We start from the raw sequence: 14,190 nt of genomic DNA, 5'->3' as shown, positions 1-14,190 counted from the left end.
GGAAAGTATCAGAGGCGATTTCTTGGCACCAGCTGTGTGTCTGCTGTGGCATGGGGCCACATCTCAAAACAGGGACAGTGAACTGGAACAGAAGTTTTGGAAACCCCAAAACACTTAATTGCATCTAATAAAAAGAGAGGCGTTTGTGTTTTCTGTCTCTACCTATCACCCAAATCCTCAAACTCAAATCCTCCTATGATTTTGCATTGTACGTAGGCAAGCATTTTTTTTAAGTTAATAGTACATGAATAAGTCACAGGAATAAAAGGTACAGCACAGGGAATATAGTCCAGAACATGGCATGGTGATAGGTGGTAGCTACCCTGTGGTGAGCACAGCATAAGGTATAGAATTGTTGAGTCAGGATACTATACACCTGAAGCTAATGTAACATTCAGTGTCAACTACACTCAAATAAAAAATAAAAGTTGTACGTGCAATATGCAAACAGGGCCCAAAGGTGAGATAAGGAAATGGTTGAAATTTGGAAATCTGTGACTGAATGCAATGCATTTATTTCACACACCATGAAAGTGAAGGAGGAAATATGACTTCCGCAAGGTCACATTGCTAGTTAGTAGTAATGCCAAGTGTGGAACACAGAGCTCTTTTCTCTCAGTTCATTTCAGGACCTTCCAAAGCTGATCAGAAGAGCGGACAACAGACTAATCATGTGACGTGAGGATGTGGGCATATTTATGTTCATAGCTCCTTGTACCATCTCCAAAAATGAATGGTTGCACAGAGGGAAAACACAGAGCTGTGAACCAGAGCACTGGTGTACCCACTGGAGGGTGTTATGACGATAATTTATAATGCCATTGCAATTACAGCAGAATTATGGCACGCCCAGCACCTAATAGAGCTGTGTGCATACTCTTGAGAAAGACGAATGTGTAGGCATCTCTAGCTGCAGCAATGAGATTAAATGGCTCCCATCCCCGATCCCGCCATTGATTTTTGTAGCCCTCCCATTAACATGATACTTCACATACCATCTCTCTATCATTCCTTGGAGGTTAAGACATAGTTTTAGAGTATAAATAATTAGACCCTCAAAATCTGAGGTGACAAATCTTCTACGCCTCCAATTGCCATGAATCAGGACACATAAATCAGAACCCCTTTTGAGGATATGTTTGTGGGGCGAAGGCATGTCGACAGAATGAAACTGCTTTGTGTTTCTTTCTTCCTCTCTCCTCTTTTTGCCTCCTATGCACGCTTGGCTTTGGACGTGAATCTGTTAGAATAGGGTGACTATATAAATCAGGACATTTTTTGTAAAAGGGGTGTAAGAAATTTTTGTAAAAGGGGACTAAGGACAATTAGACCAAACAGGGATGGTGGCTGGCAAAAAAAAAAAAGAGCACATGTTCATCCTAGTTTGAGATCATAATGCCTTATGAGTGTTGGTCTTTGCTTTGGTGTCTCATAAAGTGTTTTTCTGTGGGTTTCTCATTGCCAAAGCAATGATACCACAAAAGGTGATCAGCTTAATACATGCAGCGACCACCTTTTATTGAGTGCCTATTTTGTGGTCCTAAATGTTTACGATTAGGAACATTGGGCTGCCCATAACAATCTAGTATAGCTTGATCAACCACTCTGTGCCTGAGTCTTTGCTGAATATAAAGCACTCGTACACAGTAGCACTCAAAGAGGTGAGCTATTCCTACGATATGCAGAAGTGTGTGTGTGTGTGTGTGTGTGTGTGTGTGTGTGTGTACACATAATGCCATCTACTCTTTCAGGAGCCTGATGGGGCAGATATCACTAAGCAAAATTTTCAGTGAAAACACTGAGATCAACAAAGATAGGCTATTTTCCCGAGGTCACAGAACTATTACAAGTTGGAAAGCTTGTATTCGAACTCGTCTGTCTGACAGACTCTCACTTGTAACTATCTTACTGCTTCCTGCTGGAAGTCCTACATTAGTGTCAGTTGAACAAAAGAGAAAATTCTTTGTCTAACGCGGGCTTACACACTTACTACTTTACTCATGAAATGCCTCTTAGGTATTTTATGTATACATTTATTTGTTTGTTTACTACTGACTTATGCAAACTCATCTTGTTCCGGAAAGATTTACAGTGGTTTACTATTGTAAAATGCATACTTCTAAAAAATATAGGTTAAGAAATCAGGGAGAGAGCAAATGAGAATAGAGAGAATAAGAGTAGAGAAAGATAAGATGAGCCAAGGATGAAGTTAGCATTCAAACGGGAACAAGCTTTCGTTGAGCACATCCACTGTAGCTAATACTATGTAGGAATAGGGGATTTAGATGTAAAATTACAAGGTCTCGCCTCTTCATAGACGCAGAGTCTAATGAAGGAGATACATACGCAGACAAACAATTACAGGGCACTAAGGAAAACTGGAAAAAAGATATACAAATCCCCGTGGGAGCCTGTAAGGAAGACATACTCCATTACATTTGCATCTTGCTCATGGCAATCTGATATTTTCCCGATTTACTTATTTGTTGTCTATCTTCCCCCATTGAAGAATGTAACCTTCAAGAGATTTGCTGTCTGGTTGACAACTGTGACTCCTCTACCTAGAATACTGCCTGCCACATCAGAGGTGCTCGGTGAAGAAGTGAATGAACGAGGCTCATTGAGGTTAAAAAAGCATTTTATTTTGTACAGCAGGTAAATTGCAAAACAATTCCAGTTCTATCTGTCTTCCCTAGACCTTGGAGGTGACCTGCTGAGGTAGTCACATCCTACAAACTGAAACTGGCAAAGATTCAAAAACAGTGGATGGAGAACGGGTCAGGGAGTGTATATCAACCCACCACCAAAAATGGGGATGGCCATTACTAAGAGCAGTACTTCTGGAAAAACCAGCGTGTCAAAGACAACTGATCCGTCCAACTTGCCACACCCAGTAGGAATCCAGTGAGGTGTGTAAATCCAACTCCCTCTGGGTCTGTATACTTTTTACCACACCTCACTCGGGAGAGGAAATTGGGCAGGAGATCTGAGAAAATACCTGAATAAAGAGAAAGGAGGAGGTTTAGGGCACAAAGGAAGGACATAAGAAGGTGGAAAGTCAGAATACACAAATGTTTATTGATTCATTTTTTTTAAAAAAATCATATTTCAGTAACAGAAAAAAATTGCTGTGCATTAATCAATGCAACATTGACATACGTTGAGACAGATTGATGGCCTTAGCCTTTTGAACACTTAATACTTTTAGCTGCTTTTATTCTCTTATATTTTCTCTACTAAAGTGTTTTAAAATTTATTTTTAAGAGAGAGAGAGAGTGCACATGAGCAAGTTGGGGAGGGGCAGAGAGAGGGTGACAGACGATCTGAAGGGGGCTCTACGCTGATAGCAGTGAGCCTGATCTAGGGCTCAAAATCACAAAATGTGAGATCATGACCAGAACTGAATTCAGACACTTAACCAACCGAGCCACCCAGGCGCCCACTCTTATATTTTCTTATGGAGAAATCTCACCATGATTTTTTAGAAATCGGTTTGAGAATCAGGAAAGTGCTCTTGGCGAAGTTCTAGAAATCCCATGTGATAAGCCTATTTTTTTCCAACTGTGACAAAAGGCTGAGGCAGTAACTTTCCCTCCTCAGGGCTTTAGTTTCTGCCTGTGTCAAACGAAGAATTTGGAATCAGCCTCCCAAGGGTCTTTCTGGCTCTGTCTATATTTCCCGGGCTCTAGACAAAAACAGGAGACCGGTCGGGTCCCAACTCGGGCCTTAAATTTGGCTCATCTCTTTTGTTCTCCTCCCTAAACTTCTACTCTTATAAATTGGGCTAAAATGTAGAATACTGACATGAAGCTTGAGAATTTGAGGACCCTCTGTAGTGCTGTTATCTGTTCTCCTGATCTTACAGGGCCTTTGCAGAACAAATGAGTCCATGGGTAAATGAGTGCGCTGATAATTACCAATTTCAGCAATATAAAAGAATCAACTGTCCTGTTCCTAAGACTAATCCTATTTTTACACAGAACTGGTGGTAGCCTGTTTTCAAGACAGATTGAAAGCATTTTTCTGGAAGACAGGTTAAGACAAATGTAAAGGTAGAAAGTGTTGTCAGTATATTTTTTTCCGGGCCACTCTATAATCGACTCTGCAGCTGATTAAAACAAAATAAGTTACAATTAATTGAAGTAAAATAACCTACGCTAACCTAAAATAGAAGCCATGGTCTTTCTTATGTGGTTGAGAAGAAGGATTTGGGCTCAGAAAGCTAGTAAGAAGCAATGTCGTAAATAAAAAGCAAAAGGAAGGGTAGACTGGGGGCCTCCGTTTCCTCATCTATGTAAGAAAGGTCAAACTTGGCGGGAGGAGACGAGGCAGAAGTCAGGCTGAGCTCAAGTGCGTATAATGCACTTGACCCGAGAAGCCGCCTGGTGTCAGGAAACGGGGCGGCCAGGAGGTAGGGTGCTGCAACACCTGTATACCTCACAAAAAAATGCAGCCCCTTGTCAGCTCCCGCTGACGTTTGCCCTGCACAATTTATTTGGAACATAGGTCATTTTTTGTAAAAGATGCCAAAAATCTGTATTCTGATGTGAAAACAAAAATCTTGAATTTCAAATGCTGATAAAGGAATGTTAATAAAGAAAAACACCTCTGGGTAGTTAAAAAAAAAATACCAGGCTTAGTTTAAATATGTGACAGTTCTCCATCTTTGGGCTGGATGATCTCTAATTTGTTCTACGGCTCTGGTATTCTAAGCAGTATGAGATGCACATTGGCGTAGAAGCACTACCTGAAAACAAATCTGTAGGTCATGGGTGATGCTGAGTAGTGATAATTACAATGACAACGTTAATATCTTGTATGCACACGACAAGTAGCCACTTGCAAACCACTCTAATACCGGTTTTGTTTTATAACTTTCAAAGCAACCCTATGAGCTAAGCCAGATACTGGAGAAAGTGAAATCCAAGGGATGTGACAGGACCGGTATAAGATTCAATGACAGGTTAATAGCAAAACCAAGACTGAGGGATGGGGTGCATTTTCCTACCAGAGTAACAAGGATAGAGCAGGGATAGTTTTCTCTGCTGATATCTGGGCATCCTTTGGACAAGGAGCACACTGCGTGAAGGATGGTGCGTAAGAGCCCCTGCCCGCTGCTTGACAGGCTGGAGGGAAATGGGCAACAGGATTTCCCTCCTGGTGTTGCCCGTATGGGGCTCCTAGGCCTATAGAGAAACTCTGGGGTAAGACTGATTCTCCCAAGAACACAGGAAAGCCCATGGCAATGCTTGTGAAACCAGGTTTTGAGGGGCTCCCTAGCATGCGTATCAACCAGTTATGATGGATCCTGGCCATTGTGTTGGGCTAGATATCAATTCCTCAGCTGCTGGGTAGTGAGAGATCCAAGAGCAGTCAGGGTGCTGGTGGTGGGCAGGTGGGATGCTCAAACCAGCAGCCATTGACCAAACAGCATAAACATATTGCAACGTGTGAGTGACCGGTAGGGCTATAGCACTGCCTCCCACCCTGGATATAAAAGACAACAAACTTTGAGTAAAAAGGCTCAAAGGAGTTAGTGACCTAAGATTTCCCAGAGGAAATAGCTAGGAATTCTGTTTTGTGCATCGTATCTTGTTTTGTTTATATATTTTATTTTTTTATTGATTTTGTAGTGTTTTGTTTTGTTTTGTTTTGTTTTGTTTTTTCCTGAAAGGCATCCTTCAGGTTGACAGGCAGTGTGTTTCCCACAAGGAATCAGTATGGAAATATAAAGGAGCAAATCTATGAGTTCCGAGTCCTGCAAGGGATTGTGGGTAGGTTGATCACATGAGCTGGTTTGCCCCAGATGGCCCTAACATCCGGAATCTCCAGAGTGACATGACAAAATGTGTGGCTGAACCAACCCTCGGTGTTGTCTGGCCAGCCCAAAAATGTGAGGGTAACCCGGGACGAGAGGTGGGGAAAGATGGTGAAAGCATGGCTGACAGGATCATGAATAAGTGGACCAATGAACAAGACAGATGAAAGATGGAGTCCAAGACGGAAGCCGTAAGACATTATTTTGCGAAATTCCCAAGCGAGATGGCTTCTGAGGAAGTTGAAAGCAAGGGGCAAACAATGCCAATGATAATAAGAGTACCTAGCATGCAGCTGGTACCCACTAAATTCTGGGAACTTTATGAAGGGGCTAGATTATAACTGGATTCCAAGCTTCCAACAGCTCTCTGAGGTAAGCAAAGTAGCCCCGAGTGAAAGATGATAAATCCTGGGGGCTCAGAGAGGTTTCATCACTGAACAAGGACACAGAGCATGAACGGCGTGGTGAGAGCATGGGCTTTGTGCCCAGCCCGCCTGCGCCATCAGCTGTAAACACATCTTTTTGTTAAGAAGAAACTTTCTAGGGGCGCCTGGGTGGCGCAGTCGGTTAAGCGTCCGACTTCAGCCAGGTCACGATCTCGCGGTCCGTGAGTTCCAGCCCCGCATCAGGCCCTGGGCTGATGGCTCGGAGCCTGGAGCCTGTTTCCGATTCTGTGTCTCTCTCTCTCTCTGCCCCTCCCCCGTTCATGCTCTGTCTCTCTCTGTCCCAAAAATAAAAATAAAAACGTTGAAAAAAAAATTAAAAAAAAAAAAAAAGAAGAAACTTTCTAAAATTAAGATGTGGGTAACAAAAACTGGGGGGCTAGGCGCAGGAAAGCAAAGGCGACACAACTTTCCATTAATCAACACATACTGAGTTCCATCCGTGGGCTCATAAGGTAAAAGATTCTTTAGAGAATACCAATGAAAGTATAAAACATAATTTTTCTGCCAAGGATCATCTGATCTACGGTTGGAGGGGAGGAACTGATGTCGGAGACACTTTGGCACAGTAAGAAGCATACCAAGTCCCGAGTTGGCTACCCTGAAAGCAGTTCCTAGCTTGGTCCGTGACCAGTCCCGGAGCAGAGGCAAGTTGCTCACCTAGTCGGTATCCCCAGGTGCAAGCTGGAGCTGGAAATAAGTAAAACTCCCAAGACTGTGAAAATCCAATCAAATAATATAAAAGTGTTATGTATGGTATAAAAGGATGTTCTAAAAGAAGCTATCATTCGCACAGGAAGCAAGTAGAGGAAATTAGGCAAGAGACACAAATGCAACAGGGATCCACTGGAAGCTGAATTCCAAGAGTGCTATAGTTTCTTGATGGACTTCCAGTCTCCCGGTGCCTAGGTCTGCCACCTACCTCTCTTTGTGTGCTCTCTTTCTCCCTCTTTTCTTTTAATTGAGAAAATTCATTTCCTTATTCCCTTTAGCTGTTTCATAGGTCATTGCTCTTTAGGGATGGAGGCTCTTTCTGCAATTCAGTTTCCTTTTCATTCAACCATGTAATAATATTTCCATATCTGGCAAGCTCCCTCCAGAAGGGGAGCCGGCAAATTGTGGCTCTCTCGGCGCCGGAGGGAAGTCACTTGCCTGGATTTAAATCCCCAATAACGTTTTTAATACTCGGCATTAACCAGGTCCATAAATATGTCTGAGATAATGACCATCCTTTCTGAATGAGCAGTGACATTCAATAAATTATGGAATTTGTGAGTTGCCTGCAATTCTATGCAAAGTGTCAAAGACAGAAACAATTGGTTGTTTGGATGTGTGAGTGTGAGAGCCTGCCCTCATATGTATATGTGTGCTTTAATGGAACCTTCTAGAAAGGAAATATTTCATTGTCTATCTCCTTAGAAACGGTCACACCAGATGACACCAAGCACCACTTCTCATCGGTTTTATCTTCATAATGGAATAAAAGAGATTTGTTGGTTATTGTTATTAAAATTCACCTGCAACTTCCCTAAGATAATAAACCCTGAAGGTCTCCTTGTCAAGATCTGCAGATTCCTTTCCTTCTTAGCCTGAAGGATCTATGTGGGGCAACACCCAAGCAGGTTGGAGGAAAGGGAAGGAAAAGTTTTGATAAAAGGGTGAATAGGGTCTTTACAAATGGAAATAAGGGAAGAAAAACCAGACATCCTCTATGAACTTTATGCAAATCAGTCACCCAGAGCTACTTGCCCTTATTAATAACAATTGCAAACTTCAGGGAGCACTCATTTCCTGCCATGGGCTAAACACTTGGCAAACATTGTTTCATTTTATTCTCAGCAAATCAAGGAAGTTCAGTTATAATGCTCAAGACCATGCATCTAATAACTGAAGAGCTTGGTCAATGACTGGGTGGGTAATTCTTGCTTCTTTGGTTCTCCATTAAATACTCCACCTGTCCCCAAATATAAACTGCATCCTAAAAGATAAAAGAACAACTTGATGTCCGTGCATCTTAAACCTTCATTTTGTTTCTGTATTGGTTCAGATCTTGATCAAGGATGACACTGGATACTGGTTATTGGACATTCAGATCTCAACATCCAAACACCTTAATGTGGCCCACCATGCCAGGCTTAGTCTGACTACTGGTGCGTCTCAAATCATAGCCTTTTCCTTTGGTAGATTAGAACATGGCCACCAATGCATTGCAGTGCCTCCTATCAAGAGATGAAGTCATTTTCCCGATCCCTTGAATCTGCCTTGTAACTCGCTTTGCGCAGTAGAATTTGGTGGAAGTGATATTGTGTGCCTCCTGAAACACAGCCTCAAGGGGCTTGCAGCTCCCTGCCTTCACTCCCTCAAATACCGTCTCCCATTGGAGAAGCACAGATGAGCCTATAAGAAACATGATCAAGCCAAGACCCAGTAGCAACTGCCAGAACGAGGTCATCCTTGACCATCCATCCCCACTCCAGCCGCCAGTATGAGCAAAACTGCAAGGCTTGTTTTGTAAGATCTGAATTTGGGGGTGATTTTTGAGGCAGCAACAGATAACGAAGACGCCTCTTCACCATCCAGGCTTGGGCTCCAGCCCCCCTGGGGTTCGCTCAGTTCATGGAACACGCCACTCTCTCTTCCATCTAAAGGACTCTGACTATGTGTACCCTACGCTGGGAAAGCTCCCTGCTCCTGACTTGGCAAACAATTCACTCCTTTGCATCATTCAGGCCTCGGCTCCAAAGTCATCTCCAGAGAGAACTCTTTACTGCCTATCTAAATACAGATTTCTTATTTTCTGTATCAGCCTCCTGCCTATTTTTTTTTTCATTGCATGTATATGAATCTGCAACTAGTTTGTTAATGCCTAGTTCCCTGACACCCAAATGGAAGCTCCATGAGAGTGGGTGGGGACAATATTCGTCCTCTTCTCCATTGCATCCTAGGAGGGTGGCCGGCAGAGTCTTACTCACATTCCTGTGGATTCCGTCGCCATTTTTGTCCACACTTCTGCCCAAAGCGCTCATACTCAAAGCAGCCAGTACGTGCTGCTCTTTGGGGAGAGCTGCCCCCCCAGGCTGCTGAAGTCCAGCTGGAGTTGTCTGCACCAAAGCACAGAGAACTGAAGACTGGGAATTTGTATAGCCTTGGCCAATGACCAAGGAGTGGGATGGTAGGTATGAATACTCCAGCTCCCTTTCCTCTGATCAGGACAACTCTGAGGTATGATTTACACTGTCTACGGTGCTGACCTGCAGAAGTGAGCAAAATTTTCCTCTGTGGGACCTTTCTTGCTTATTTTCTTCATTGGGCCCATGGTCGATGCATTGTATTGACGATTGGCTGACTTCCTTTCATTTCCTGTCTCACCTCCTCAATCCCCTGAAAGTTTTCCCAGTCGTTTTCATACAAACCCTTGTGTTAGAATCTTCCTGTAGATAAGCTTCCCAAAGATAGCGCATTTGTTGAATAAATTCATCAAAGCAAGTCTCGATCTCCACATATTTGCTTTTCACATGGACACCCTTACATCAAGCTCATAATCAGAATTCAGATTAAACAGCATCAGCAGCTTTTGCAACCATGTTTGTGCAATCGTTTCATGTTTTACTGAAATGTTCTCTAATGTTTTATAAAGATGAGTGAGAAATGGAAAAATGAAAGCCACTGACACTAGCAGTTAAACCGCTGGAACCCAGATAAAAACCACTTGCTGTGCTAAATGCAGGGAATCCCTGGTTGTGTCGGAATGCCTGATGGGTTCAAGCTGTTCAGTCGTGAGGAACAGGTACCGAATTAAATAACATACAGGGAACTCGAAATAGATCATAAGACTGCATCGCAAGATGAGCCTTACTGAAGGATGTGGAGAGAGTCTTAAAAAGCATGGAAATGATAAAAATTGGCACCAAAAACCATTCCAGAATTCCAAAGGCAGGGAAGTTCGTGGAACTGGAGAGAACTTCTCAGGGATGGGTATGCTTTGTGCTCCCTTATCAAGAGGAGAAATAGTTCTATAGTCAAGTCTCATATCACAAATATTTAAAGAAATCTTGTAAAATCCATGAAAGCCATCCTCAAAGCCTCACACTGAGTTCCCTACCCAGTCTCTTGCAAAATTACCACTAAGCCAGTCATTTCCCTACATTTTAAAGCAAATTTTTCCTCCTTACTGAATGTCACTTAAAATAATCTGAAAAAAAAAAAATCAGGGTTTTGAAGCAGGAAATTACATAAGAGTAGAACTATTTGCATTTAATGTTGAAGCCAATTTTAATGTTTTAAATAATCATTGCATCATCAAGAATTTTCGTCATGTTTTTTTTTTGGGATTCCATGGAATATGACTCCTCCATATCACATGCAAAGTTTTGGGTTTCTTCAGTTCTAGGCATTCAGCTTTCGTATGGGTTTTTGTTTTTTTTTTTTGGGGGGGGAGGGGGGAATTAATGTATTATGCATGACAGAAGAAAGTTTCACAGTCTGACGGAATAATACAAATCACAGCTCTGCCACCAATTATGTAACCTCCCGGAAGTTGATCTTTCTGAGCCTCAGTGTATAATGCTTCCTATGTGGGGCTGTCATGAGGATTAAGTCAGAGAATTGAGATAAAGCACTTAGGGCATAGCCAGCATTCACTGACTATTGAGTCTCTTTCCCATGCTCCCATCACAGAACAGTTGTTTTGAGTGATTTGGCAAACAATTTGACTTGGCTTGAGGGACAAGTCTGAACTCCTTAGCATGACGCACGGGCCCCATGTGATCTGACCTCCATGTGTTTCTCCTGGCTCATCCAACTCCTGCCCCCCTCCCCACCCCGCACTCTGCTTCTATAGGAGCAGCCCACCTCAAATAAGGATAACTCTCTTTCCATACAGAACTCAACGATTGCAACAACCCTGTGAAATAAGTCGTCTCAGACCCATTTTAGAGGCAGGAGAAACAAAAGGCGGGGGGTGGGGGGGAAGCCACACGAAATGATTCTCCCATAACCAGATATCTAGCAAGCAATAGAGTCAACTCTGGTACCTGCATGCTAGAGACCCATCGCCTGCCCCAGGCTCAGGGTACAAGGCCCACGGGTGTTCAGTGAAACCTGAATGAACAAATGGCTCTACCCCAGGGAGTAAGCCAAGAACTGAGCAGAGATAAAAAATAGTTTGAGACCAAATAAAACCTAGAACACGGAAGAGCTTCTTACCTCCGATGGCTTTGGTTGATTCTGGAATAATAGAGGAAGTGTGCGCTGCCTTGGGGGCCGGGAGACCAGAATTCTAGTGTCCATCTGGATGACCTGCCCCTTGACACCCCTCACTCACCCAGCCTAGTAACTAAGCGCAGGGGATGCGGTAGATCCAGACGCCCTCCTAGCATTAGGTGTTTGTGCTCCGTGATTTGAACAGAACAGCACCACCTCAGGAACTCGCACTCACTGTCCCTCTGCCTGTCAATGGTATGCGCCTCGTTATCATTTCTATTTCAACACCAATGTCAACGTAGAGTAGTCATTAGTAACTCAGACTCTGACATCCCGGCTTTGTTACTTCTGGTAACGCGATCTTGGATGTTACTGAACTTCTTGGTACATCTGTTTTGCCTCTCTGGCTCCCCTACAGAAAGGTGGAGGGGTTGCTGTTTAGTTGCCTAGTGCCTACAGCAGACTCGTGCATAGGAGGCATGGCCGTGAAAGGAAGAGGAAATTCGTTTTGTAGATTTTTTGCTAGCTCATGGCGCATTGTTTTATTACATATTGTTTAAAGCAATCCTAGCCAAATGTGGAGAGAGATAGAGAGAGAGAGAGAGAGATAAGCAGAGATAGATAAAGGCAGAGATAGGGATTGAGATCTAGGGACCCAGAGGCAGTATTTTCAGCTCTATCTCCAACCTTTGGGTCAATAATTGAGGGAACTGGTTGAGAGAAAATGACTACTCACCATCACAATTCTGTGTTCAAGTTTGATTTGGACTGACACACGGGACAATGCAATGTTTATACAAACTGTGGTTGAAAATACTGGCAGGATACAGAGGTCAAGTCCACAGAGCACAGAAAACACCAGTAAAAACAAAAATGTGCAGTTCCAGTGCACAAAAGGACAAATGTAAGGAAATGTTGGGAGTAAGATTTTGAAAGTAGTGTCTAATTTCCCTTTAATTTCCTTGATAGATAGTTGAGTTATAGGAAGCCCAGTCTGATTTGCATACACAAAGACCCATGCTTGAAATTCACATTTCCTGATGTACGTTGTGTGAACTGATCTTCACCAGGTCAGCTGATTTATGTATCTCTTCAGCTACTGAAGACAACGAAAAAGGAGAAGAAGAGGAGAGAAAGGGAAGGGGAAAAAGAGAGAGAAAGATTAACCTCAGAATTAAAGCTTACAGTTTTAATGATAGCCAACACATCTGAATCTTTTGTCCTTCCCTCAAGACCAAGAAGGCCAAAATCTCCTTAGGTACAACAAACCACACATCCTCCGACAGAAGCAAATATGTGTAAACATAAAATATGCTTCTTTCAAGGTTGGGTGTGTGTAATATTGAACTGGGTATATAGACATGTTCTAGATAAAGACTACAAAGAAAAACCAAAGTAATAGAATATGATATGATGACTCAATACTCTCTCTGTTTTCAATGCTGTGTGTGTGTGTGTGTGTGTGTGTGTGTGTGTGTCTAAGCTGATGGATAAATGGAACCTTCTATTTGGCGAGTTGAATAAAAATCTCATACCTCTCCATTTTCAGAGACTATAGAACCATAGAACAAACAAAGCCATCCTTTTAATAATAGAGAACTGAGGCCCAAAGAGCTCTGTCTTCAGAGTGGAAGACACTGGACTTCAGCAGTGGTTTCTGCTCCTCTTTGTACTACAGAGCCATTGCTGCAAGGGGCTGCACATTCTTGGTGCATCCAGGTGAGGCTATGTGATCACATCGATCAACAGAAAGGACAAGCTCTGAGCGTCGCCTCCACCATCTTGGATTAAGAGGCAGCTGTGCCTTCTCCAGTCTCCCTTCCCCCATTTTCTGACTGGAGACAGAGGATCCCGAGGCCCTTGAGGATGGTGATTCCACAAGACACAAAAAGCCTCTGTCACTGAATCATCAAGTGGAAAACACCCACCCCTAACTAGGAATACCCATACTGATACCCTGGTTGTATCTTCCTCCTCTGTATCCCAAAATTCAGCCTCTTGCCATACTCCCCAGTAAGCATGGAATATATATTTGTTGACTGAAAAATCAGCACTTACCTCAACTGTAAATGGGAATAAGAATCTTTTAAAGACTTGAAATCAAGATACCGAATCATACAATTTTGTGAGTTCTTTACGCTCTGAAGTCTAAAATCTTTGGTCCAATAAATCCTCCAGATTTTTCTGCTTTGGTGTTTTCCAGTTTATCTTTGGCTCCAATTTTGTAAAATTCCATTCCTGTGATTCCCCCCACCCGCATATCTATCTATATTTTGTGTTGTGTAAACTATCTGGTCCTGGTTTGAGGTGGGGAAGAACATACTTCTCTTTGATTTGCCAAGGCAGATCAGATCAACTAATATTTATTAAGGAGTTGATAAGAAAGAACATTCTGCTAAGCAAATTGCATGATTAAGTCCAGGCTCTCTGCTAAGCAAATTACATGCAGTGGCTCACTTTTTCAACACCCTATTATCCCCATTTCATAGGTAAGAAAACATAATTAGAGAGATTAAGCGATTTGTCCAATGTCACATACTTAGTAAACAGTACACTTGGGATAAGAACAGAGGTTCATCTGATTTAAAACCTGAGTTTTAATCTCCAGGCTCTGCCACCTGGTTGCAAGCAACAGACAAACTCCAGCTCACCTAAGCAAAAATAAATAAATATATATATATATATATATATATATATATATATATATATATATATTTATTTATTTTA

The 14,190-nt window shown here is 42.5% G+C and overlaps 1 long non-coding RNA gene across 1 annotated transcript; it reads right to left on the bottom strand.

Moving 5' to 3' along the window:
- Positions 1–2,620: 2,620 nt before the first annotated feature.
- Positions 2,621–11,808, bottom strand: LOC121043225 (uncharacterized). Its single transcript, XR_005796742.1, has 2 exons — positions 11,467–11,808; positions 2,621–2,998 (listed from the first exon to the last, which is right to left on the bottom strand). It is a non-coding gene; the product is annotated as an uncharacterized LOC121043225 (long non-coding RNA).
- Between the last annotated feature and the right edge of the window lie 2,382 nt (positions 11,809–14,190).

This window comes from Herpailurus yagouaroundi, unplaced genomic scaffold (genome assembly GCF_014898765.1).
Source record: "Herpailurus yagouaroundi ecotype Mexico unplaced genomic scaffold, PumYag 186, whole genome shotgun sequence".
NCBI classification, from domain to species: Eukaryota; Metazoa; Chordata; class Mammalia; order Carnivora; family Felidae; genus Herpailurus; species Herpailurus yagouaroundi.
Note: the sequence above shows the minus strand (reverse complement) of the source record. Positions and strands in the feature narration are given on the sequence as shown.